Genomic DNA, 23,651 nt, shown 5'->3' on the forward strand with positions numbered 1-23,651 from the left:
CCGTCAATTAAACGCTGTAAGAACACATAAAAGTTAAGAAGGGGAAGAGGGAATTATTCAAAGACTTCTGAACTATTTCAAACAGAAACACAGGCCAGTCTCGGGACATGTGTTTCTGTAACTGGTATGTGCAAAGAGTTGAAAATCTGCGTGAGGTTATCCCCACTGTTTTTTCCCTCAGCTGGGGAAAGCAGGACAGCAGTTTCTCGGCACTGATGAGTTTATTTTGGATTTGCATGTGGCTTTCTACCTACTGGACCCTGTTGTCGCTTCTACAAGGCCAAACCTTTTGTAGCTCACCACCTCAGCGAGCCACCCAGGGGTGGAGGCGCCCCATCTTGGAGGTGTCCAAGGCCAGGCTGGATGGGGCTTTGGGCAACCTGGTGGGGTGGGAGGTGTCCCTACAGAGGCAGAGGGTTGGAGTTGGGGTATTTTGGGGTCCCTTCCAACCCAAACTATGGATCTGTGGGGGTGGGATGGGGCTGGCAGTATGACAGAGGCTGTGCCTGGCACCGCCACCTCATCCCTCCCCACCACCTTTTGGACATCCCACACTCGGCCACGGGTGGCTGACCCACCGCGTGGCGTGGGGCAGCTTTTGGGACAAAAGCATGCGGCTGGGGCTTTTATTTATTTCTTATTTTTTGTGACTCCACTTCGAGAGGGGCGTCGGGGCGTCAACTTCAACACAACGAGGGGACGGCTGAGGGGGGGAGGGTGCTGAGGTGCCCCCCTCAACTCGATCACTGCCGGGGGGGGCACGGAGCCGCCCTGCCCGGCTCGGCACGGCTCAGCTCGGCTCGGCTCGGCCGGGCCTTCCTGCGGGGGGAGGAAGGGCGGCGCTCCCGCAGCGCCAGGGGGAGCCCGGGGAGCTCCTCCCGCGCCATCCCGGCAGCGGCAGCGGCAGGAAGGGCCGGGCGGGGGCGGGGGCTGGGGCCGGGGCCGTGCCTCTGCCGGGGCTGGAGGAGGAGGAGGAGGAGGAGGAGGAGGAGGAGAAGGGGGGGGGGGCGGCTGCCGGAGGAGGGGCCGGGGCTGGGGCCGCCGCCGCTGCCGCCGCCGGGCGCTGCGGGCTGAGGGCGGGCGGGGAGCGGAGGAGCCGCCGAGGCCTTGGACGCGTCCGGAGGAGGAAGAAGAAGGGAAAGGAGGGGGGAGGGAGCCGGCCCCCAGCCGAGCACGCAGCCCGCATCCGCTCCGGGGAAGGGAAGAGGGAAGCGGAGGAAAGAGGAGGAGGAGGAGGAGGGGGGGGAGCGAGCGGGCACCGCCGCCGCCGAGGAGACAAAGAAGCGGAGCCCGCCCGGGCTGGGAGCCTCCTCCCCGCCCCGCTCCGCTCCGCTCCGCTCCCCGCCGGCCCGGCCGAGGTAAGCGCGGTGGCGGCGGTGCGGGACGGGCCCCGCGCCGCAAACTTGTGGCCAACGGGGTATGGGGGGGTGGGGTGTGGGGGGGTGTCTCCTGGGGGGGGGCACCGCCCTCTTGCCCCCCCCCCCCCCCCCAGTCTAATCCCAGTCCCAATCTTAATCGCAATCCCGGTCTGCATCCGGCGGCAGCCGCCGCTTTGTGCCCGCGGAGGGGTGTGGGGGGTCCGTGGGGTGCGGGGTGCCCAAAAGTTGCCGTGAGGGGGGACCCCGCTGGGGCCGCGTCCTCGTCCCACAAGGGGTGAAAGGCGGCGGGGTGCGGGGAATATTCTGGTACACCCCCCCCCCCTCCCCCCCAAACACCATAGCCCTCTCTCCATCCCTGAGCTCCCACTTCAGAAGCCCGAAAAAGCGATGAGCAGGACCACGTCAGACCCCGAACCGTGGGGTTTCGCCATCAGCAGGACGACAGAAAGCTTCAAAACCCCAAAAGTTAACAGCTCCCCCCCCTCAAACACACGCTCAGGGCAAGGGTGCCCCACCACCTCGCTGGGTTTCGGGGTGCCTCCACAGACTAAATGTGGCCCCCGCTCGCCGCCCTCCTGTTCTTTTGTTAGTTTCCAACTTGGTCGCGTCCCAGCCTGCCTCCCCGAGCCGGACCCCGCTCCTTTTGTGTGCCGGGAGGCAACATTTGCTCCCCGGGATCACGCTGCTGCCATCGTGGCCAGCCAACGGAGGAGAGCTGGGCTCGGAGGAGAGCCGGGCTCATCGTCCACCAGCGTCCTCGACAGCCACGGAGCTCCCCGGCCTAGCCACGCGTGCCTGGTGTCACGGAGAGCCGGGGCCGGGAGCTTAACATGGAGGAGTTGGGAAGGGCTGGCAGGGCAGGAGCGCGGCAGGAATGTCTCCCGAGAGCGCTGCTCGCTTCTCTTCTCCTCCTGCTTTTGAGGAATCCTCAGCAGCCAGCACCGTGGCAGTGGCACCGTGTGAGCCCGAGGGGGGATCGTGGCTTCTGCAGGAAGATTGCTTTGTAGCTTCTCAGAAATAGCCAGGTTTACAGCTGGGGAAATTGGAAGTCTCAGGGCTGGCCCCGGTCGATTCAAGCAGCCTCGTCCTCATAGCTGACTTTCTTGAAACTTTGACAGAAGATGTCGCTTTTGGGAGCAGTGAGTGAACGTAGAGACAGAAGGCACCTGTACTGCTAAGATCAAGCCTGTAATTAGCAAATATTTTAATATAGGCCATGAAACAGATACAGACTCATTGCAACGTTAGCTCTCCTTGCAGCTTTTCTGTCGCTGTGCTGCTGTCTTTCATAGTAGCCTTTTACCTCTGCTAGATGGTATTTCTGATGTCTGTTGTGGTACAGTGGGACTCAGGATCTCTTGTGCTGTTTTTCTCCAAAACCAACAGCAGAGTTAGTCACTGATGGTTGCTTATATTGTGTCCTTGCTGCTGAATATATGATAAATCCCAAACTTCAGCCTTTGCCTAGCTGCTGCGATGGAAAGGGAACTTATCCCTTTTCTGTCCTTCCTCTCTTTTCTCTATAGTTTCCTGCCTAGCTGTGTGGGAGCGTTGAGGAAAGGTGTTTGCTCTCTTATGTGTCACGTCACATCTACTGTGTGCTAAAGAAGAGGGACAAGGTCAGCAGCATCTGCTTTGTTTCCAGCCTTTGTATTTTATTTTTTTAGCGTGGTGTTGCTGTTTACATTTGTAATTCCTTTGCTCGTGGTTCTCATGGCTTTCCTTAGCAGTTACAGTAGTGACTCAAAAGTGATGTTTGGGCAGTATTGTTTGCCGGTCATAGCCTCAAGCAGCAGCAGCAGAACTACCTGAAGTGTCCTTCTTTTTCATGTCATACAAGCATAAAACCTGCTCCAGACTCACAGAGGCAGGTGCTCTATCAATTTACCTGCTGCAGGATCAAAATCAAAACCAAGATGCCTTTGAATCCGATGCTTACGGATGTTCTAGAAAATGATTTCTGCTTGTGTTGAGGGCTTGCGGTTTCTGAACCATGGCTCTTCCCGTCCGCCGTGCTCTCCGAAAGGGGGGTTACTGGCAGGAGTTAGCAGAGATGTTTGAAGGAAGGCACCACCAAACCCCAGATGCTGCCGCATTTTGGTTAGTGTGGTCAGACCTGAGGTGAGGTGCTGGACACACCGCTGAGCTGAAGTAGGTCATCGCACGTGGTCTGCTCTGCCAGTGCTGGGAGCGGAGGTGCGCTGCAGTCAGGCTGCTTTCTACTTCTGCTGAAATAATAAACTTCCAGGCAATACCCTTAGCCTTCTATTTACCAGGAATACAGGAATGTTGCAAAACGATAGCTCCCACAGAGCTGGAGAGTCAAGGATCCCTGGTAGCTCCTGGATTGGAAGGCCCTCACAGGCTACAGGGATGGCGTTTGTCATGTGGCAGATAGGCAGATAGCATTGTTTCTTCCTCCTAAAGCACACAAGTGAGGCCTATACGATGAATTTAACTAGCATACTCTCATATGGTCTTTTGAAATAGATACTGGATGGGATCTGGTGACTTCTGCCTTTCGAAAAACAGCTTTCCTGTTTATTTTGCTTTGTGAGTGCATGAAGGTTGGCCAGCCCAGGTATCCTAAGCTATTTCCTGTTTTAGGGCGCTCCATTTAGTTTTTTCTTACCGATTCAATTAGATCCAGTAGTTTCCTCATCGTAACTTAGCCATCGGTGTTCTGCCCAGTTAAACTGTTGCTCAGTTTCGTGGTGGGTACAGTGATTCTTTCAATTGTTTTTTTTTTTTTTTTCCCTAGAGTAATCATTTTTCCTCCGTCGTGAGGATTCTTAATTATTTCATAAATGCTAATGAAGTGAGTAAATTGGAAGTGCATTGAGATATGAAATACATACTTTTATATCCCATTAAATATATATGACACAACAAATGAATTTGTCTCCCACCGTTAACAAGCCGAGTTCCTGTTTTAAAACCAGCGTAAATAACTTGGTGTGCAGTGAGGTGCCTTGGCGGCGTACGTTCCTAAGCTTTGGGTAGAGTATTGTAAATTTGGGGAGTTCATATGGAGAGAAATAAATCCTGATTAGAGAACAGCAACCCGTTGCATTTTACATTATTACAGGTATTGCACAATAAACCGCTGTCGGTGAAGTTTTAGAAATACTCCTGTTGAGAAAAATGTCTGTTAGAGTGGAAGCTCAGACATGGCAGCGTGCCCAATATCTGTTTGAAGGGGTAGAAACGCGCTGCGTGGCTTAGAGGCTTTTTCCCTCTATAGGTTTGTTGCCCTGCTTTTGGTCCTGATCTCATTAACAAGCGTTAATATGGTGACATGTAACTAATAGTCACTAGTCTGTGAAGCACAGTGGAGTGAACATGCTGGGACTCCTGACAGATACCTGAATGCTGAAAAATGTTGCATCTCTCTTAGTCGTGAGAATACAGATGCAAAATGAACGCAATACAGGTGCACTTTTGATCTGAGCTGATGAAACTTGATCCAGTTTTACTCAACCTTGACTCATTTAAGTTATTGTCTGCAGACAGCTCACAGCTATATAAATAGCTATGGAAATGTGAAAACAGGTGTTGAGAGATACCACAGGTAGAGTGTAGCTGAAACTTTACTATGAAAACCTGCTATATTTAGGACATTCACCAAATCTGATAGTAACGAGAAGCAAAAGTCAAATGAAATACATTTTTAAAATTAAAAATGATTTTGAAATGAAAGTGGTAGCTTATTACCATAGTGTTTCATCAGGTTTCAGAAACACGTTTGATAGGTAAGGCATTTTCTTTGTCTGTCGCTTAGCAGGGACCTAAAGCATCATCTCTGGAGGAGTGTGGATAGTGTTTGCTGTGTCAGGGCTGGAGCGTTTAGCCAAGATGGATTAATAACCAAAAATAAATGAGCAGGCCTGCAGATTTCTTATCCCTTTTGTGGAAAGTCAAATTTTAGCCTTAACCCTGTTACGGTTCTTGAGGTCTAGAGTGTTGAGAGCATTTGTGGGGACTTTGATAAGGAGAAATGTCAGGGATATGGAAGCAGACAGCCCAGTTCACGAGAGGAGGATGCTGAGGCCCCTTGGTGAAGCAGGGGCGCTGAGGCGTGTCCCGTTAGGGTGCGAGGAGCTGCTCCCAGCTGCTCTCAGCCTGCTCGGCTGCCTTTTTCTATGGGTTACGCTAGGTCAGCTTGGTGCACATCTGGGGAAGCAGTCCAACTGCAGGACACAGGGAGCAGGGTTAGCAAAAAGGTCTGGTCTGCGTGGTGGTTTGGCCTTCTTTGTGTGCTTTTTTATTTAAAGAAGATAAAAGCTGTTAAAAGCGAGTCCAGTTCTCTTATGATTTAACTTCGCTGTCCTTATATTAAAGAGTAGTCGCCGAGCAGAGTTTTAGAACTTGCCCTTCAGATTGGGAATAGATCACTGCAGGTTGGGAGTGTTTCAGAAGGGAATTGCATTTATTACGTATGCATAAGATAGGTTAAATCTATGGTTGTAAACATAGGATTCTCAAACTTGTCCAATTTAGGTTGACCAAAGTAATCCTTTTTTGTATACTGTTCAAGTTACTTCACTATGTAGGAAAATAGTAGTCCCTTCTCAGGTTTAGGACAGAAGAAGAAAAGAAGAGAAGGACAGAAGAGGAACACTAAATCCCGACAAAACTTACTGTACACACAGGGAGTTAAATTGTATAACTCCGAATTTCTTTAGGGCATTCTGGACTGAGCAAACATTTCAAGGAACAGCAATAAATTAAGCCTCCTGTTTAGCAAAGCCTGGCACTGATAACAGCAGGGAGGGATCCCAGGTATCGATCGGCGCGACCTCCTGCCTGTAATGAACGGGGGAGCACCCTCAGCACGGTGAGGTGTGGCTGTTTTTCCTTCCTGCCCTTGCAGTAGCCGTGTGTTGATTACCTTCCTTTTCTCCATGCCCATTGTGAATCCTGACGTGCTTCCAGTGCCACCTCGGGCTGCTGCCGCTTGTGATGAAGTTACTTCTGAGCTGACACCCCAACGCTGCTGCGGGTGGAGGCGAGGGAATTATTTTGAACTTTGTAACGTGGAAGGAAAGATAGGCGGCTGCACGATAAGATAGATTCTTGTGGCGGATTGTGAGAGCTGTCACGACAACAAATCGCATGCTCGTTTCTCTGAATGGATGGTGCGCCTCCAAACATACGAAGGGTGTTGCCCAATTTGACAGGTCTGGAAGGATGACGTGCCGGGGATCCTGGAGGCTGGGGCTGGATGAATGTCTGGCTTCACAAAACTTATTGCAGGTTTTCCTTGGTTTTGAGCTCAGGTAGAAAAACGAGTGCCCTTTGGGTTTGTTTGTTTGTTTTGCTTTTTTTTTTGTTTTTTGAATAGATTTAGTATTTGTTGAAAAGTTACTTAGTAATTTTAGTTTGAAAGTTTGCCAGATTAAGAGAAGAGAAAACACATTTGTACCTCATCTGGTCACTTTAAAGATCAGTCTGTTTCAAATGCTTTCAGTGTTTTTATTAAGAACTTCAACAAAACCAGAAGGACAAGCGTCGAGTCCAGAGCAAGCAACTTATTTAATTATCTTTATTTTTTATTTATTTATTTTTTCAGTTAGTGTTCCTGCTGTCTTGCCAGGGAGTGTGCAAACACCCCTGTGAGGTGTGCTGTAGAGAGCAGGGCAGGGAGCTCACACCTGTATAGATGGAGCAGGGACGGTGGCACAGACGTTTGGTGTGGTTTATTTTTGGCCTCGGCTGTTGTTTATTCATAACGCTGAACTTTCAGTTAGACAGCTGGTTTTGGTTTAACCCGACTCCAGAAGTCTTGTAAAGCTCAATACAAACCTGTAAATACTGATTCTGTGGATTTCGGATGGGAATGTTATGCTGGGTTATAGTCCTGAAGGATCTGGCACTCTGGGGTAGCCCTGACTCAACTGATAGGCAAACAGCAGTTTTTAATGACTAGTATTTGACTTTTGTATTATTATTATTATTTTATTTTGAGTAGTGCTTTGTGTTTTTTTTAGCAACACCGTCTGTGCCTGTACCACAAAAGAATTAAAAATAGGCACTATTTAGCTGCTGAAAAAAAGTACCATTTTCGTATCTTTAGTCTTTCCTACCAGAACTGCGTGGAACCCTGTTGATGCAGTAACTTTGGTACTGTAAGCGAAGGCACAGCATTTTTCCCAGTGAGTATTGAAATTTTGTGAAAGTCCTTGCTATTTTTGGAGCTTTGTGGTTTTAATTAAGAGTGTTTTTGTTCCAGTCATAAAAGAAATTGGCTTCGGTATATTTTGCTTAAATTTGTTTTCCTTTAATCATTACATCTTGAATAAAAAAATATGTAGATGGTGTTTGTAGGTATAAAGGCTGAAATTTTTTACATCAAAAGAGAGTGTAAGCCTTTCAGAGCATAAACATATTGAGCTTCACCGTGTCTGTCTTTTAAAAAGGAAAAAAAAACAGGTTGAAAGAAGAACGATGATCAATATCCTTCCTTTATGTTTTCAGTTTGTAGGCACTCTTCCTGCTAGTGCTGTGGGGATAACAGAAATAATTATATTGTGGGCTATTCATAAATTCACACTGTTTTGAATTCCATTTAATTCAAATAGAGAAAGAAGTTAATGCTAATATCCCAAATAATTAATGCTATAATAAAGGATCTGCCTTCCACTTGACACTGAATGACTTATGTTCCATTACATCAAAAGGCTTGAATCATTTTGAGCATTCAATATTAAAAATCTAGTTCATGAATATTAGAAATTTAATCAGATAGCTCAGTGAGGACTGTGCGGATTGTATTGGGTTTAAACACGGGTAATAATAAAGCTTGTGTTTAGCACGAGTATCAAAATATGACACATCGTTTTTATGAGCTCAGAGGCTCTTAAGGGATGCGCCGGGAATCGTAATGAACTGTTACAGGCCTCCTATGACAGGAAACTATTGAAGTCTGTGCAATGTTGTTCTTGGGGCTTTGTGAGCCTTCTGCCGCCAGTACTACCTTGTCATCCTGACGGCTGTACTCCGCTAGGGTCTTTTCCATTTCTGCTGATCAGAGGTCCTGGCTGTTTATTTTGTTCAGATATTCCCTTTGTCGGCCCGGAATACCAGGAAGACAAGTTGTTAGAGCTTAGTCACAATGTTCTTGTTTTTTTTTTTTTTTATTATTATTTTTTATTTTTTATTTTTTGTATCCCAACTTTTCCTGTTGTTACCGCGGCCCTGTGAAAACGGAGGCATGTGCTTAGCTACCGCTAGTGGTCCTATTGAAATGCCTCCCTGTGTTTACAAAACACGAAGCTAAGCCCGTAAGTCTTCTCAAGTCAAGAACCAAAATTGCACTGCTGGTCAACTATTTTTTTTTTTCTTTTAAGCTATACATTCTTTAACTTGCCAAGACACGTATGCTGAATTATGTGCTGAACTTCTGTCGGCAGTGTCACACAGCCAGGCTCAATGCCTATCCACTAACGAATGACATAATCCTAAGCATTTCCATAAAATTAGTGGGGCTGCTGGTAGTTTATCCTTATTTAATGAACAACACAGTATTGAGATAGAAAAACAAGGAGGGATCAGGCAGTGGTTGATGGAGCGCCTGCTGAAGGTGGTGGACAAAGGAAACTCCTCATTGGGAAGGACAAGGAATAGTTTAGCTTGGTGTTTAATTTCAAAATATGGAAACCTAGAATTTAAAACAGAAAAGCAGATTGTATGAAAGCAACTCAAAAAAAAAAAAGGTAAAAAACACAGTACGAGAAAAGCCCTGAAAGGCTTTGAGAATCCTCTCTTCTGGAGGAATTGAGATGTGTGTTAATGCTGATTGGGGAAAGTTTTAAAAACTGGTTATTTCAACATGTTTTAACTATAATATGTTGTTTAATAGTGTAACTAGGCATAGTTGATAAGTCTTTTCATGTTGTCCTTGTGATTTATCTGCTTTGTTCTTTGGTTTTTGTACTTCTGGATGGATAATTTTAGTGGTCAAGTAGTTGGGCATCTGGATTCCTTGGAGGTAATACAAGCTACGTGCTCATGTTATGGTATCTGGCTGAATGGATATTGTCTTACTCTTCTGCAGAAACGGCATTCGTGTGTTAGTAAGTGTGTGTAGCAACAGAAGCAGCTTAGTATCCAGTAGTTGTGCTGTGCTTGCTAAGTAGCTAGTGTCATCTTAAATGCTGCATTCCTCAAAGATGGAAATCCTGAGTCTGATGCCAGAAAATCGTGAACGCAGGTAGTCAAGGTGGAGTTTTACCAGACTAGGTTATTTTTCTGGTAGTTCAGGCTGAGCATCTGTTGCTGTATTATCAAGTCCCTTCAGTTACAAAGAAATGGAGTAGGGGGTTGGTGTGCTGTGGCAACTGCAGCCATAAAAAGTGGTGCATTCATTCAAACTGGCTTATGGTTTTCAATGTGTACGTGTCAAAATACTTCAGCATTTCAAAATAAAATCACTTGAATAGATAAATATAAGGTCAGAATATGGGTACTACAGGTTAACTTTGTTAATACAAATTCTCTAGTCTTTATTAAGCTTTTGTAAAAAATTGAAATCATGTTTTACAGGCAGTCATAAACTGTTTCCATAACTGCCCTATTTAACAGGTAATACCTAAAGATGAGAAGAGTGCTTTTTAGATGCAACTCCTCAAGGTCTTGGCTAGAATCGTGCTTGCGTATTTAAAGAGTCATCTTTCTTTACCTCCACTTTCTGCTTGTGTCTTTAGCTAACTGTAGAAAGAGCACATTTTTGAGATGCCAGTACCAGCCTGGGAAGGAGCGTGCTCTTCAGCAAAATAATTGCCGGCTACCCGGCGGTTGTGAAGTCTCTTTTGCCACTGACTACATAAAGACCAGGTCGGCATTTCGAGTTCCAGCTGCAGCTGGCGGTTTAATGGTTGTTTTCCAGTGTACAGACTGGATGTGTTTGACAAAGGAGGGGTTAGGAATCAGTAACCGTGGGACTGCTGCGTGTCACCTCTGGTCTTCTCTGCTCGTGTGGGAGGTGCCTGTAAAGGTCCAGGTCAGGGCTCGTGAGCTGCCAGCACTTCAGAAACCAAGATCATGAAACGTAGCATCACACAGCTTCAGTCACATCCCCCAGCCAGCTGCCACCCAGCAGCTCTCAGCCCAGCTGGCTTGGGCCGGGGGGAAATAAATCCTATTTTGCCTTTCAGTTTGGGGAGTTTGTGAGTCTCTTCTTTCCTGCTTCTTTTGCGGTGTTTTTGTACGTAGCTGTGAGTGGGAATAGACTTGACAGCGAGTGCATGTATTTTGGGGTTGCCTATAATCCATTCGTATGGCGGAAATATTTTAGCAATTAAAAAAAATCATTAAATGAAACTAAAAACCAACCAACCAAAAAAAACCCCTTTATATCTAGTGTAGCATATTTCTGCTCATTTAAGAAGTAAATCAGCGTGAGCTGACTCAAACGCCACAGTTAAGATTTGTTAAAAATGCAGTGGGTGAGGTTTCTGAACTGAGCACAGCTCATCCACACTTTTGAACCCTCGTTTGCAACATTTCTGTAGAATTGTTTTAAGCTGGCTCTTTCTCCCCTTAATGCCTTCTGGCACTGCATCAGGACGGTGGGATGGGCTCAGCTGGAAGGTGAGTCCCCACGCGCTTCAGTCCACAAGTGGCTTTTTCACCGAATGAAAAGCAGCGCTTTCACACGGAGGAAGAATCGTGAGGTTGTATGTCGGGTTTGTAGCGTTTTCAGCGCAGTTGTTTTAAAATGGCAGTAAATTTGCAGAAGGCTGAATCGGGGAGTGCTGTGTTTTTGTAGCAGTCCCGGGGAGCAGGCTGTGCGGCTCTGCAGCTGCGGTGCGAGCGCCGTGGCAGGACATTGTCTTTCCTCCCACCCCCTGCGGAAATCCCGCAGCCCCCGTGCCCTAACCCCTCTTTCAGAGCATCCGTGTGTGCCTCCTGCCCCCAGCCTCCCTTCTGTTTCCTCCGCAGTCCCGTGTGGGCGCTGGGCATCGCCTTAGAAATGCACGTGTTGGGATTAATTCACTTTCCGAGTGGCTGTCAAGGAGCTGAATGGCATCCTGCTGGCGTGTCAGAAGCCCCTTGTCCAACAGCCCCTCGTAAAGCCTCTGTAGAGGCTGTTACTCGTATATCCTTCACGTCCAGGGAGTCATTCCTTGAAATTAACAGCTGCAAAGGGGATTTGGCTGGAGATATTTTTGTTCTTGCTGTGGTGGCTCACTATGCTGAGCATGTAGTGCCACGCCAGCCACAGAAGCATGGTCGGCTGCTTGCTTCATCTGTTTGGGAGGAAAGTAAGCTAGATGTTCATTTTTTAGTAATATTCCTCAAGAACATTGTTATTATGAAAAGTCTGAAACATAGCCTTAGGTTTTCAGCTTGTAGATGGCCTTTAATATACTTCATGCCAGTTGCTGAGGCTCCTTAGTGCACTCCGAAACTTTACTTCTAAGGGTAGGTACAGGAAAGCGAGTTGGAAAATATAAAACTTGAGCTTAAAGAGACTGAAAAGAGGGATTCATGGTTTACGCTCATTAGTATTAAATCCTTTTGTAGCTTAAAAAAAAATTGAGCATACTTTTAAGGTTGTTTACTTCTATATTTATAAGAGGTGATTCTTGGTGTCTGCCATCTTTCGCTGCAAAGTAGGCACAACGCAGGTGGCTAAGCTGTTGACCCATATAACCAACAACTTATATATCTTCAGCTAGTTTAGCTTCACGAGAAGAAGCAGCAGCAAAGTGATTTTTATATGAAGTCACTAGGTGAATAAACTTGTTCGTGAAGGAAGGGCTTTAATTTTTCTCTGGTATGTCTAATTTTTTATCATTATGTGTGGACTTACAGAATGTGCTCAGCTGAGATTGATCACTGGTGTGTGAAATGACCAAATTATAACAATGGAGAGTTTTCTGAGGTGGGTAATATATTTTCATATGTAGCTTCCAGCAATGAGTTTAATACACCGAAGGCCACATTTTCAGTGCTTCTGTTATTGAAATGTAGTGCTCTGATCGTTTTTCTACTGAACTTCAATTTAGAGCTTGATCTGGAAAACATCCAAGGAGAAAAGCATCAAAGGAAAGTAATAAGAATTGTCTCAGAATGCAGGAAGATCTTTAAGTATAAAATTAAAATATGCAGAAAGCTTTAAAAAAAATTTGCACAGAACACCTTAAAGGCTAAATCTGTAAGTGAGAAAGGAAAATAGCTTTACTGGCTTGTACCTTGAAGTTGTAATAGTTTGCTAACCTTGAGTTCAGGAAGTGAACTTCTACGCTCTTACTGTTTATACCTTCGTTTCCCATCTTGAATCTTCTGGCTTTGCTTCAGCTCAGGGATTGTTACCATTTTAATGATAGATCTCCAAGGAGTATATTATTACTTGCAGAGCTCTGGTTTGGTTCTCTGCTTCAGTTCAAAGCCACCAGTTGAACTCTTCCAAAAATGTAATAAACCGAGTTAGGATACTTAAACCACTTACGCATGAATATATTTAGTTAACTTTGCAGAGACTTAGATTTGGGATTTTGGGAAGAAAAAACACGTGAAGAAGAAAACGGTGGTTAAGAGTATGCATAGCTGAGAATCAGTTCTGTCTTTTTAACCTTTTAGTTGTGGCGTTGTAAGAATTGCTTTTCTAGATACTCCTGTCTAGGAGAGGTCCTTAGGACCCTGGCAGGTCCTGTATTGCTGTCCCAAAGGTAGCCAGGCTAGTATCCTGTCACTGACAGCGGCTGCTAGCTTTTGCTTCAAAGGAAGGAAATCCTACAGACCAAAACCCCATTGTAACGGGAAGACAATAATCTGCCTGCAGCAGAGGGGTATGATACTCGTGTATTTATTACATCTTAATTCTGCACTCAAAGCTGTTGTCTTGCATCTTGTTTTATAAAACTTTGTCCTTCTATCCTGTTGTAGTTACTCTGGAGAGCCTTAGGACAGGCAGCTACCGCAGGCTTGTAGCCACTCGCGTGGCCAGGAGCCAGCCTAGGTGATGGCAGTGTTAAAATTCGGGTCCAGCTGCGTGCCCGTGCCCGTACGGGCAGCTGTAGTTGGAGCAATTCCGCCAACGGTGTGGAAACAGCAGTGGGAGGACGGCAGCGCCTGTGCAGCTTCATTAGCTGGCTTCTCTTCTGCTTCCCACGCCGAGGGTTACAGAATATGATGGATGGCGAATTTCAAACCCATGGCCACCATGTCTTGCTGCAAGAAGATGTCAAGAAGGAATTTCTTCTGTCTTATCCAGAAACACCTCCATGTATCGCACTGAAGTCTCTTTCATTTCAGCTTCCCGAGTGGGATTTTCCTTTCTTTGCAGCAGGTCTGGACGTGTCAGACGCAGTCTTGGGCTCTTCTTGAGTTGTTCTGGCAGCACCAGCAGGTGGTTTCCGTGCAACCTGCAAAACACATAGAAAGGGCTCTAAAGTGCAGGGGGTTTGTTTGTTTTTATTCCACCTTGCAATGAATCTTAAAGTCTTCAGGAAATCTAGCATACTTCGCTTGTCTGCTGGGCACAGGAAAACTTTGCTGTAGCGTGTGGAAACTGCTTTTCATCCCACCCACAGGCTCAGTATGCCTAAAAAGCCCAGATACTGGCTGAGGGGGAGAGGTCTGCTCATCAACCTAAATCTCAGCAGGCACGGTGACTTTTTTTTTTTTCACTTCTTCTTTTATTACAGAGGACTTGTCTGCCTGCTTTAGTTTCAACATTGTCTTTGCAGCTCAGCCCACACCTTTTTCCTGCTTTTCTAGGAATAGGTTCCCTAGATGGCAACATCAGCAGCTGGCAGCTCTGTGCTCATTACGCCTGGGGAAAAAAGCACCAGCTTTCTCAAACCCCACTGCCTCCAGCAGCAGCGAGTAGATGCGCTGTCATGGGGAGGAGATGCAAGTGGCAGCCACGCGGTAACCTCGTCTCTGGGGAGCTGGAGCAGCTGCGTGGATCCTGCTTTGGGACAGACAGGATTGATGAGGGTACTGCAACAGTGGGTGAGCAGTGGTAAATATCCCAGTCGCTGCTGCCATTAGGTGCTTTAGGTGCTCACGAGTGGTTTCTTTGGATAGAATAGAAGCGCTCTGCTTCCAAAACAAATGTTGCTGTGGAATATGCACACAGGAAGCTCTTCAAAGACTAGGATCCACCTGTCTGCAGTAAGATTTTCCTTAATTCAGGTGTGTGTGTTTCAAAAAACTAAGTACCACCCCATAGTACTTCTTGTCAGCAGAGTGACTACTTGCTGTTCATTTTCATCCTTGGGGTAAAAAGGTATTTATTTGCTAAGATAACTTAGTTTCAAAAGGTGACATAAGGAGAAAAAAGAAGGTAAAACTGAATGTGCCAGCAAAAAAAAATAAATAAAAAAATCTTCATTTATGTCTGTTGGAAAATACCATGATTTGTGATTTTGAATTTGCTAAAGAAAGTGAGGAAGAAAGTCATTCCAGTCATGGAATGGGATTTGAATGCAGCTTGCTAATCTATATTTTTTTTTATTTTTTGAAAAAGGATCGTTTAATCACAGATTGCCAATACTGGAAGGCAGGCGTCCCTGCAAAGCAGAAGTTGTAGTACAAGGATGAACTAGTTGCTTCGTACCTACGGCGCAGGACTTGCTCATTTTGGCAACAGCAAGATGTTTAGTTCAGCTCAGCCAATTTTTGGAAACCTCACCCTAAATTGCTTAGCTCGGAGACTATGTGGTTCTTTCAGCCAGCAGGAGATCTTATTTCTTTCTCGGCTTTAAAAAAAAAAATAAAAATAATCAAAATTATATCTGTTTGCTAATTGTTCTGTAATTTTTGAGTGTTACTTCATAACGTGCACCATTAAACTTTGTATGCAGGAAGGGTGAGAAGTAATTATTTCTTCTTCAGTTGCTTCACGCTGAAATAGCCATAAAACTCTTGATCCCAATTCTCCACTCTTCTGTGGCGTGTAAATCATTTACTTGGTGGCACGAGTGCAACGCATTTGTATAATTTGGGTACCAATGTTTATGTATTATTTCTGCTTCAGTCTCACTTAAGGAAAGTGTAAATAACTTCACATCGTTGTAAAACAGTAGGGAAATGAGCCTCCACGAGGTAAGGCATTAGATTTATTTTCTGAGGCGAATGAAGAGGTGCTTTGAAGCCTGATCAAAGCCCGAGCTCTCCGGTTGTGTGCGGGATGAAGTCGCTGGCATTTGGGTAGAATCTGTTGGCTTCAGGAGTTGTGGGCTTTTTTATTATTATTATTGTATTTTTATTTTTTTTATAGGGATTTTATATTTCTGGAACCGCTACTCAACATATTTCTGGAAATGACAAATGCGCTGCCATATGGCACACCAGATTTCGAGCCACTCGGAGGTGCATGTGCGAATTTTAGAGTGCCTGGAAGAAATGAATGAAAACCACATTCTCAATTTTTATCTGTTGCGGAGCTCTGTAGGCAGATGACGGGGGAGGCTTTGAAGTAAATTCAGCTTGAGGGATCGCATGCTTATTTCTGAGCTGCAGCCCTAATGCAGCAAGGTGTAGATGTAATTTATGTGCCAAAATGCACGCTAATTTCGGGAGGGCTGTCGGCTCATGCGAGGCTGTGTTTATTCTCACAGATGCTGAGGAATAGGGAGCCCATGCCCCGTGCTTCTTTTTGCTCCTGGCAGCTCCGTTACCATTTTCAGTCATTAATTTTCAACCATTTCCATGGGTTAACCTTTCTTTCAGGCTTTAATGACTGAACTTAACTCTTACATATGGTCGAACTGTTATTTTTATATCCGCGTCTCCTTCAAAAGTACCCTATTGATTGTTTTTTCCTGAGTCGCTTTCTTAAGCTCTCGTTGGTTAGCAAAAGCTGAGGAAGTTTGTCCGGAGATCTTTGTCCCAGGGTTATTTTTAATCCTGGAGACTCTGTGAAAGCTTCTGAAATGTAGAAAAGATGTTTGGGGAATTTGGTTTAGGTTAGAAAAAGCACCTCAGTTGTATGAAGAGGAAACTAATAAGGGAGTTCATTATTAAGATCAGTTGCACACGTTTTTGACAGAGTTAAAGATGATGAATTTTAACATTTCATTTCTGTGTGAGGAGGGGGAAATCTCGTGGCGTACGTAATTTGAATGATTAGTATTTTGCTTCAGAAGTCACTTAGCTGGTAGAATTTAAATTTAATTCTGTCTTCCTTCAGCAGTAAGAGACGGTTCATTGGGGAAATGGTTCCTCTACTAAATCCTCTCCCCCCATTTTTTTTAGAGCTGTTTTACCTTGCCATGGTGGTTGTTCCTACCAGCTTCCAGCCCTGCTTGTAAGCTCACCGTTGTGTGTTCGACCACCTCCATAGCTGGGTTCAGTGCCGTGTGCCTGCTCACTGCCGTTTCTGACCTTGGGAAGGAAATGTGGTTGTGCATTCCCACCGCAGAAGCAGCATCCGTGTGGAGGGGTGCTGTAAAGTGATTCAGGGCAGTAACCGTGCACGTGTGTGGAGGTACCAGCAGTTCTTCCTTCCGTGGTGTCCCAGGGGAAAAAATGTTTTTCTTATTCCTGGGAAATAATCGATTTGTTAAGCCTATGTTAATTAATACACCCGTTTGGCAGGGATGAAGCTTCTGCTCAGGACTGAGAAGCAGGAAGGTGTGGTGCCTGTAGGAGCACCAGGAGCCTCTTTGGGGCGTACACTGAAGGTTCCCCTAGTGCACCCCAGGGTGCCTTTCCCCACGTACAGGTACAGGTCACTGTTGTCCTTGCTCAGGGCACCTTATTCAGGATGGGCTGCCACTCAGCGTGCTGTTCCTGATGGCTATAAGCAGGTCCCTTTTTGAGATGCAGCTCTCAGGTTTCCCTTTGTGCAGAAAAGCTGGTTGTAAAATAGCTTAAGGGCAATGGTAATACACCATGGGTTCGTTAGGAAGGCGTTTTTCTTTGTATCCTCATCCGAAAACTCTTCTCTCACTTTTTGTAGGAAAGCTGGGCATGTTAACCTTTTAAAAGAAACTCTTAAAATTGCCAAGTGAACATGGATTCAGCCATTGGAAGAATCCCTGTATGCTGAACCTTTTCATCTTGTACCTTTGACTTGGATCAAAATTAACAACAAAAATCTCCACAGCTGTCTTCTGAAAGGCTGGCTTGAATACATTAATATCTTAGTTTGTGTTTCAGGATTAAATTTTAAGCTGTCAAATACAAAACTTCAGCTGAAACCTGTGTTCTTTCAGTGCAGTATTCAGTGTAGGTGGTCTGCATTTTCTGTACTGTTTATAAATGTCTCTAAATTTATTGACTCTTAAACTTAGATGCATCAGAAAGGATGTCCTTCTCTAGGCTCTTACCTTTATTTTCTGTCAGATTGTTCTGAATACTTTTAAAAATTGGTTATAAATAGCATTTAAATGTCATCAGCTTAATTATCAAAACAAAACTGCACAGTGCTTCTGTATGTGCTTTCCTTTCCCTTGTCTGTACAAAGGATTACTAATTGCATAAAATCTTCCTGCATTTTTTTCAATATCTTTTGGCTTACATTTTGACTGTTTTTGTCCTTTTTCTTCCTTAGTTTTTGCACCCCTCGACCTTGTTATTTATTTTCACACCATTATATTTTACGCCAGTCTCTCGCTCTGTACCTTATGCGAGGCGTGGGATCTTTACCAGTCGCTTATTAAAAGCCTAAATCTGCTATCTAAGCACTCATTTCAAAGACATCAGCGAGAAGCAATTTGGCAGATCTCTCTGCAATAAAATTAAGAAATGATTGCATGCCCATTCAAGCTTTAATCTAGATATTGCAGGTAATGACAGTAATGAAGATCGGAGAGTATGGTCTAGCAACCAGAATAGATCCCCTGTAGATTTGGTACTCTGCTTTACTCTTTGGTGCTGTTTGGAAAAGCCCTGGAGACCTGAAGCAGAACTCAGGCTGCCTTCGGGCAATCGATGTACAAATACTTTTAGTTCTGTAAGTTTTCTTGGAAGCAATAGTGTGTGTGTTGTTTTTTTTTTTAATTATCATTTGGTCGTAATTAGCCTGAGTCAGTCTCCCAGATTTTGGGGGAAATTGTGCCCGACTGAGACCTACAAAAGTTCTGTAGTTTTTTGGGTGAGACTCTACAGTCTGTGTTTTTCAGTAATGTATTTATATAGGCATGCAGGATAACTTCAGAGTTTGCAGTTGTGTTCCTTAGTCTGGTGGCTCCCTCCTTCAGTTGACTTCATAAATTTGAGCAATAGGTGCCAAGAACTTTTTAAAGCTTGTGTTTGTCAGCTTGCATACTCCATTTACTCGTTAGCAGCTCTCCTCTTTCAGCAGAAGGCCCAGCAGTTCTCTGAAAGTCGTGGGAAATAATTTTTCTGCTTGTGGATATATTAAAAGGATTGATGGGGAAGCAACGCTGCCCTCCTTTGTGGTGATCCTTCCTTCGAGAATCTGAAGCTTTATTTTGCTGGAAGGAATTTTCTTACTTTCCTTTTAGAGGAAGCCTGCCAGCTTCTAGGTGGCAAATCTGAAATTGGCTTCAGAAACATAATTTATGCCAAGTGTTTAAGGCTTTGCTATATGTTTTATAATTGTCACACAGCTTTCTTCAAAACTACAGCGCTGATCAGTAATAGCCATACACATCCATGGTAGGAAATTTTGGTGGATATGCACTCCTGAGGGTTGCTTTTTTCCTGGTCTCCTATTTCCTTTGTGTTTCACAAAATGAGACTGTAATCTGGCTGTAGTAAAAGTCAGTAATCCGGAATTGCTCTGTTCCAGCTGTATTTCGAAATGCTGAATATGGTCTTACCCTTCTTGAGGTCATTAATATACGTCACCAGCAGGAGGGTTAAGGTAATTGTAGTTGAGCAAATAAGTTTGTGCATGTAAATGTACTACAACTTAGTAAAACGTAAGGTGGGAATTGTTTTTTGGCAAAGGAACAAATTAATGGCATACCTCATAAGGAGGCAGCATTAGGAAAGGTTGGACCTGGTGCTTAGGGACATGGTTTAGTGGGTGACATGGGTTGTAGGGTGATGGTTGGACCAGATGATCGTGGAGGTCTTTTCCAACCTTAATTTTTCTGTGATTCTGTGATGTATCATTCATTTTACACTATTACTTTGTGGTGCTGTGTTTGGCTCTGATTTTTGGACCATCACCAGAATTTTGAATCCCGTTTGTGCAGGGTGTCTGTTCCTGAACTGATATCTTTTATAGTTCTTTGATACCATATGTCAGACGTGTTAAGAACTTGAAGCTTGTTTCACTGCTTTCTTGAGGTATCTGATGCTTCCAAAAATACAGGAACTATAATTTAAGCACTTAGAGCCTAAATACAGACTACAGTGTTACTGTCTTTGAAACTCCCAGAGTTTTACTGGGAACTGTTCCTTTATGTTTGTCAAGAGGAAAAACACTTGTGGCGTCTGTGATATTACTGCTTTAAATGGAAGGTTCCTCCGATTGATTTTTGAGAACCAATTTTTTCTCGAGAGAGAAAGCTCTTGTTACAGGGTCAGTATTTACCAGCATAGCCTACTGAAGGAATGGTAAAATAAAATGAACACAGATGTGATGAACGTTCTCTAGAAACGAGGGGAAATCATTCCGCTTCCTTAGAAGGAAACCAGAATTTTCCCAGTCATTTAAATATGCAACTACCTTAAACTTAATGTTTTCGGTTCCTTATGAGATTTTCAAACTGGGAGATACCCTTAGCTGTGCTTTCAAGCAAGATATTTGAGTCAGGAAGTTGACACCTCCGTATTTTTGTAGGCAAAGCCTATGTTCCTCAAGGGCTGTTACTTGGCCTTTCAGTTCTGCAAAGTGTCCAGATTTGGGCACCGCTTTGGAAAGCGGACGGAATATGTTTACCTGGCGTTCGTGTTTTAACAACAGATTGTGTGTGTAAATGTCAGTGTGACATTTTTATTTCTAGCCTACACGACAAAGACGATTTAGTCAGGTCAGCTGCTAAAGAGTGAGCTGTTCAACAGGGCTCTTAGGCATCCTTCAGAGAGAGCTCTGAGTGTGGCAAGTACTTACTGGTAAATGATGTTGAGATGTTTTTTTGTTTGTTTTTCCCCACTGAATTCCTGAAAAAAAAAGGGTATAGCTCTGAACATGTCTACCTAGTAGTTTGCTGGGTAGTGAGATAAGTTTGGAATGCTGTAATGAAAGTAGAGGGGCACGTGGTAGTAATATATCCATAAAGTAACTCCAGTGAAGTGGCAAAATGTTCAGAGCTTCTGAAATTTCTGCAGATTTACTTTGCAATATTCAGCAATGAGAGATTTTCTTTTTTTTTTTTTTACAGCCAGACAGGGTAAGAGCTTACCTTAAAAAAAAAAAATTAAAATTAAAAAATCATATTACCTTTTTCTGTGGGGTTTTGGCTTGCTCTCCCCTTTTCTACTTCCCAATCTGACGTTTCCCTGCATCGATGTGAGTGCTTACCCAGGGGAGTAGAAAAGTAAATGACAAGCAAAAAAACAACCAAAAACCCAACCAGTCCAAACCAAAGCATGATGCCTTTGAAATACAAGTTGAATTCAGTGGGTTGTGGTTGGTAGGTGTTCTTGAATTCTCCCTGGAACACGTGGCAGACAGAGACAATTTGGAGCTGCCTTTGTTATAAATTAAATTTTATTAAGCCGTGATTGCCACCTATATCATACTGTAAAGATGGCTGAAAAGCATGCTGGCGTTCGTTTTGTGCAGTTTATTGTCGCGCCGTATGGGACTTAAATGAGATCTAATAGAGCAGTAATTGGATTTGCAGTGCATGTATGACAGAGCAGGATTCATGATAGTGCTGCTCTGTGTGCTATGGAGAGCAAACGCAAAAATGAAATCTCTTGTAATAAAGAAGTGGCAACAAATAGATTCCTCGAGTATATTCTTGCTCCCTTAATAAATAAATTGGAAGCTGAAGAAATTTGTTCTCTAGGCTTTGCCTAAATGTGTCTGACAGGCTACCTGGCTGCATGGTTCACTTGGAAGGTATTTTTTGAGTAAACCGTATGGTGGGGTTTTGTCATTGTAAAATGAGAATTGAAGTAAATCATATTATTAGCAATTTTAGTTAAAATTAAAGTCTGATATTCCACGTTATGCTGTGGTATCAGAAAATGTGGCAAGTTTCTGATTTGAATTTGGTCCAAGCTGGTAATACCCCAAATTGTTGGCTTGGAAAGGGCACTCTGCACATGCCTGTAGAAGTCACTTTGAGATTAAACATATTGAGCAGGTGAGGACCATAGCTGGTCTTTACAGGCACTGAGCTCAATTAAGACTGTTTGGAGTTATATAGCACAACCCAATGTTTGTGCATTACCCATTTCTTTGCATTATTTTTTTAAAATTAGCTTCCCTTTCTCCTGAACTTGGTATCATGTTGATAGCAGAAGCACTCACCGTATATACGTGGTGAATTATATTCTTACCTTTCAAAGTGTTTATTCTGGTGATCCAGGATCAGGGTTAGAAATGTGGTCTCAATCAGCCTGGTGTATTTCATCATCATTCACTTTATTTATTTAAATGTTCATTTATCTATTTGTAATTAAGATAAAGGTTTCTGGTTACTTTTTAGTTAGCAACAATTTATATTCCTTCAGTTGTTTGTCACCTGCATTTTTGTTGGTTTAGCAGCCAATCTCTTGGATAGCTTCATTTGAAACCCTGATAAACTTGTACTTACCTATAATTTCAGAAGCAGTTACTTTTATACGCCAAAAAAAAAAAAAGAAAAATTAAAAAATCCTTCCCTTTTCTTTATCAAATTAAAAGGCTATTTGATAGTTGTGTGCTCTAAAACCGCAAATAAACAGAACTCTGCGGTGAAGTTCAGCAAGCTGCAAATGCCACATAATTAAGCAGTAGCAGACACTTCCAAAGGTAGAAGGGAAATCAGTGGCTGGAATATTTAAAGGGGAAGAATATTACTGTTGTTTTGACTGCGTAAGCTTTAGATCAATGTAGTTGGTGTTTTTGGGAAGGTAATTCCAATAGTCAGACATGCAGCCCTGCTGTACCAGAGCTCTCGGTTACTGCCTACCAGTAGCTTTCTAAAAGCCTATGGAAAATGTTGACAATCACTTGTAATTGTGGTTTGTAATAACAGCCTGAAATTGGAGTCTAGAAAAATACATTGGGAGGGGAAAAGAAGTTCTGGAAAAAAATACAGTGATACTGGAGGATGTAGAAGTAAGCAGAAATCTTTGAATTCCTGGAGTCAGTACACCTTATTTCTAAGAAACAAACCTGGAAGCTATTATCATGGGGGGCAAATTTGGACACCGTAATTGGCTTTGACCTTTTGCCAGCTGTCTAGTGGTTCTTTTTGCCTCTCCCTTGTGTCCAGATAAATGTCATGCGTTCAGGTTTCTGTTCCCTTGTTCTGGTTTCGAGTGTGGAGCTGCTTATGTAGCTAATCTGTGCTTACGATTATTTCCACTTCTAACCCCAGTAGGACTCTCTTTTGGGGTATTCAGACAGAAATGACATAATTGGATTTCTGCCCAGATACTGTATATAGATAGCTTTGGAGATGTCGTTCATTTGACAGCTGCCATAGGAAATCTTGGGGTTTTGGCTATTGTTACAAGGCCTGCAAAATTCTCACTGCATTTTCATTTGTTGCCTTTTTTCACTGAAGTGGTGTGAATAAAATGAGTGGAACAAGACACCATCAGATGTGGGCAAGACAAGAAAGGGAGAAAATCAATGCTGAAAACATCAGAAGCAAAGCTGTTGCCAAATTTTATTTGGATATTATGAGATTTGGGAATATCTAGTTATCATTCAAACACCAGTAATAGCAGTGCCCGTGCTGCAGTAGTATCAGAGCTACGTGAAGGATTTTGTTCTTCCTGTCCACCCAAAGTGAAATTTCTCAGTAAGTTCAGATAAAAAATGGTTCAACGGTTTCCGATAACAAATTTGGAAGAATAGAGGTGGTTTTAGGATCTCTGTTCTTGTGAAATAACTAAAAACTCAAGTTTTTGTTTCTTTTCTTGGATCTGATGAACCTCACAGTTTGGTTTTGATCTGCAAATTCGAGGCGCTGACTTTGGTGACTGCCGTTCTGCAACGTCCAGAAAACCACAGAATCACAGAAAGGTTTGGGTTGGAAGGGACCTTAAAGCCCACCCAGTTTCATCCCCCTGCTATGGGCAGGGACACCTCCCACCAGACCAGGTTGCTCCAAGCCCCATCCAGCCTGGCCTTGAACGCCTCCAGGGATTGGGCAGCCACAGCTTCTCTGGGCAGCCTGTGCCAGGGCCTCACCACACTTAAAAGGAAGAATTTCTTCCTGATATCTGATCTAA

The 23,651-nt window shown here is 44.1% G+C and overlaps 1 protein-coding gene across 1 annotated transcript in view; it reads left to right on the forward strand.

The window, feature by feature from the left end:
• Positions 1-1,010: 1,010 nt before the first annotated feature.
• The window catches only part of NCK2 (NCK adaptor protein 2), an 82,961-nt gene continuing 60,320 nt past the window's right edge, over positions 1,011-23,651 (forward strand). The window contains exon 1 of the mRNA XM_027445279.3: positions 1,011-1,358. The gene's annotated coding sequence lies outside the window, so the exon portion shown is untranslated. The remainder of the gene's footprint in view (positions 1,359-23,651) is intronic.

This window comes from Anas platyrhynchos, chromosome 1, assembly GCF_047663525.1.
Source record: "Anas platyrhynchos isolate ZD024472 breed Pekin duck chromosome 1, IASCAAS_PekinDuck_T2T, whole genome shotgun sequence".
Lineage (NCBI taxonomy): Eukaryota > Metazoa > Chordata > Aves > Anseriformes > Anatidae > Anas > Anas platyrhynchos.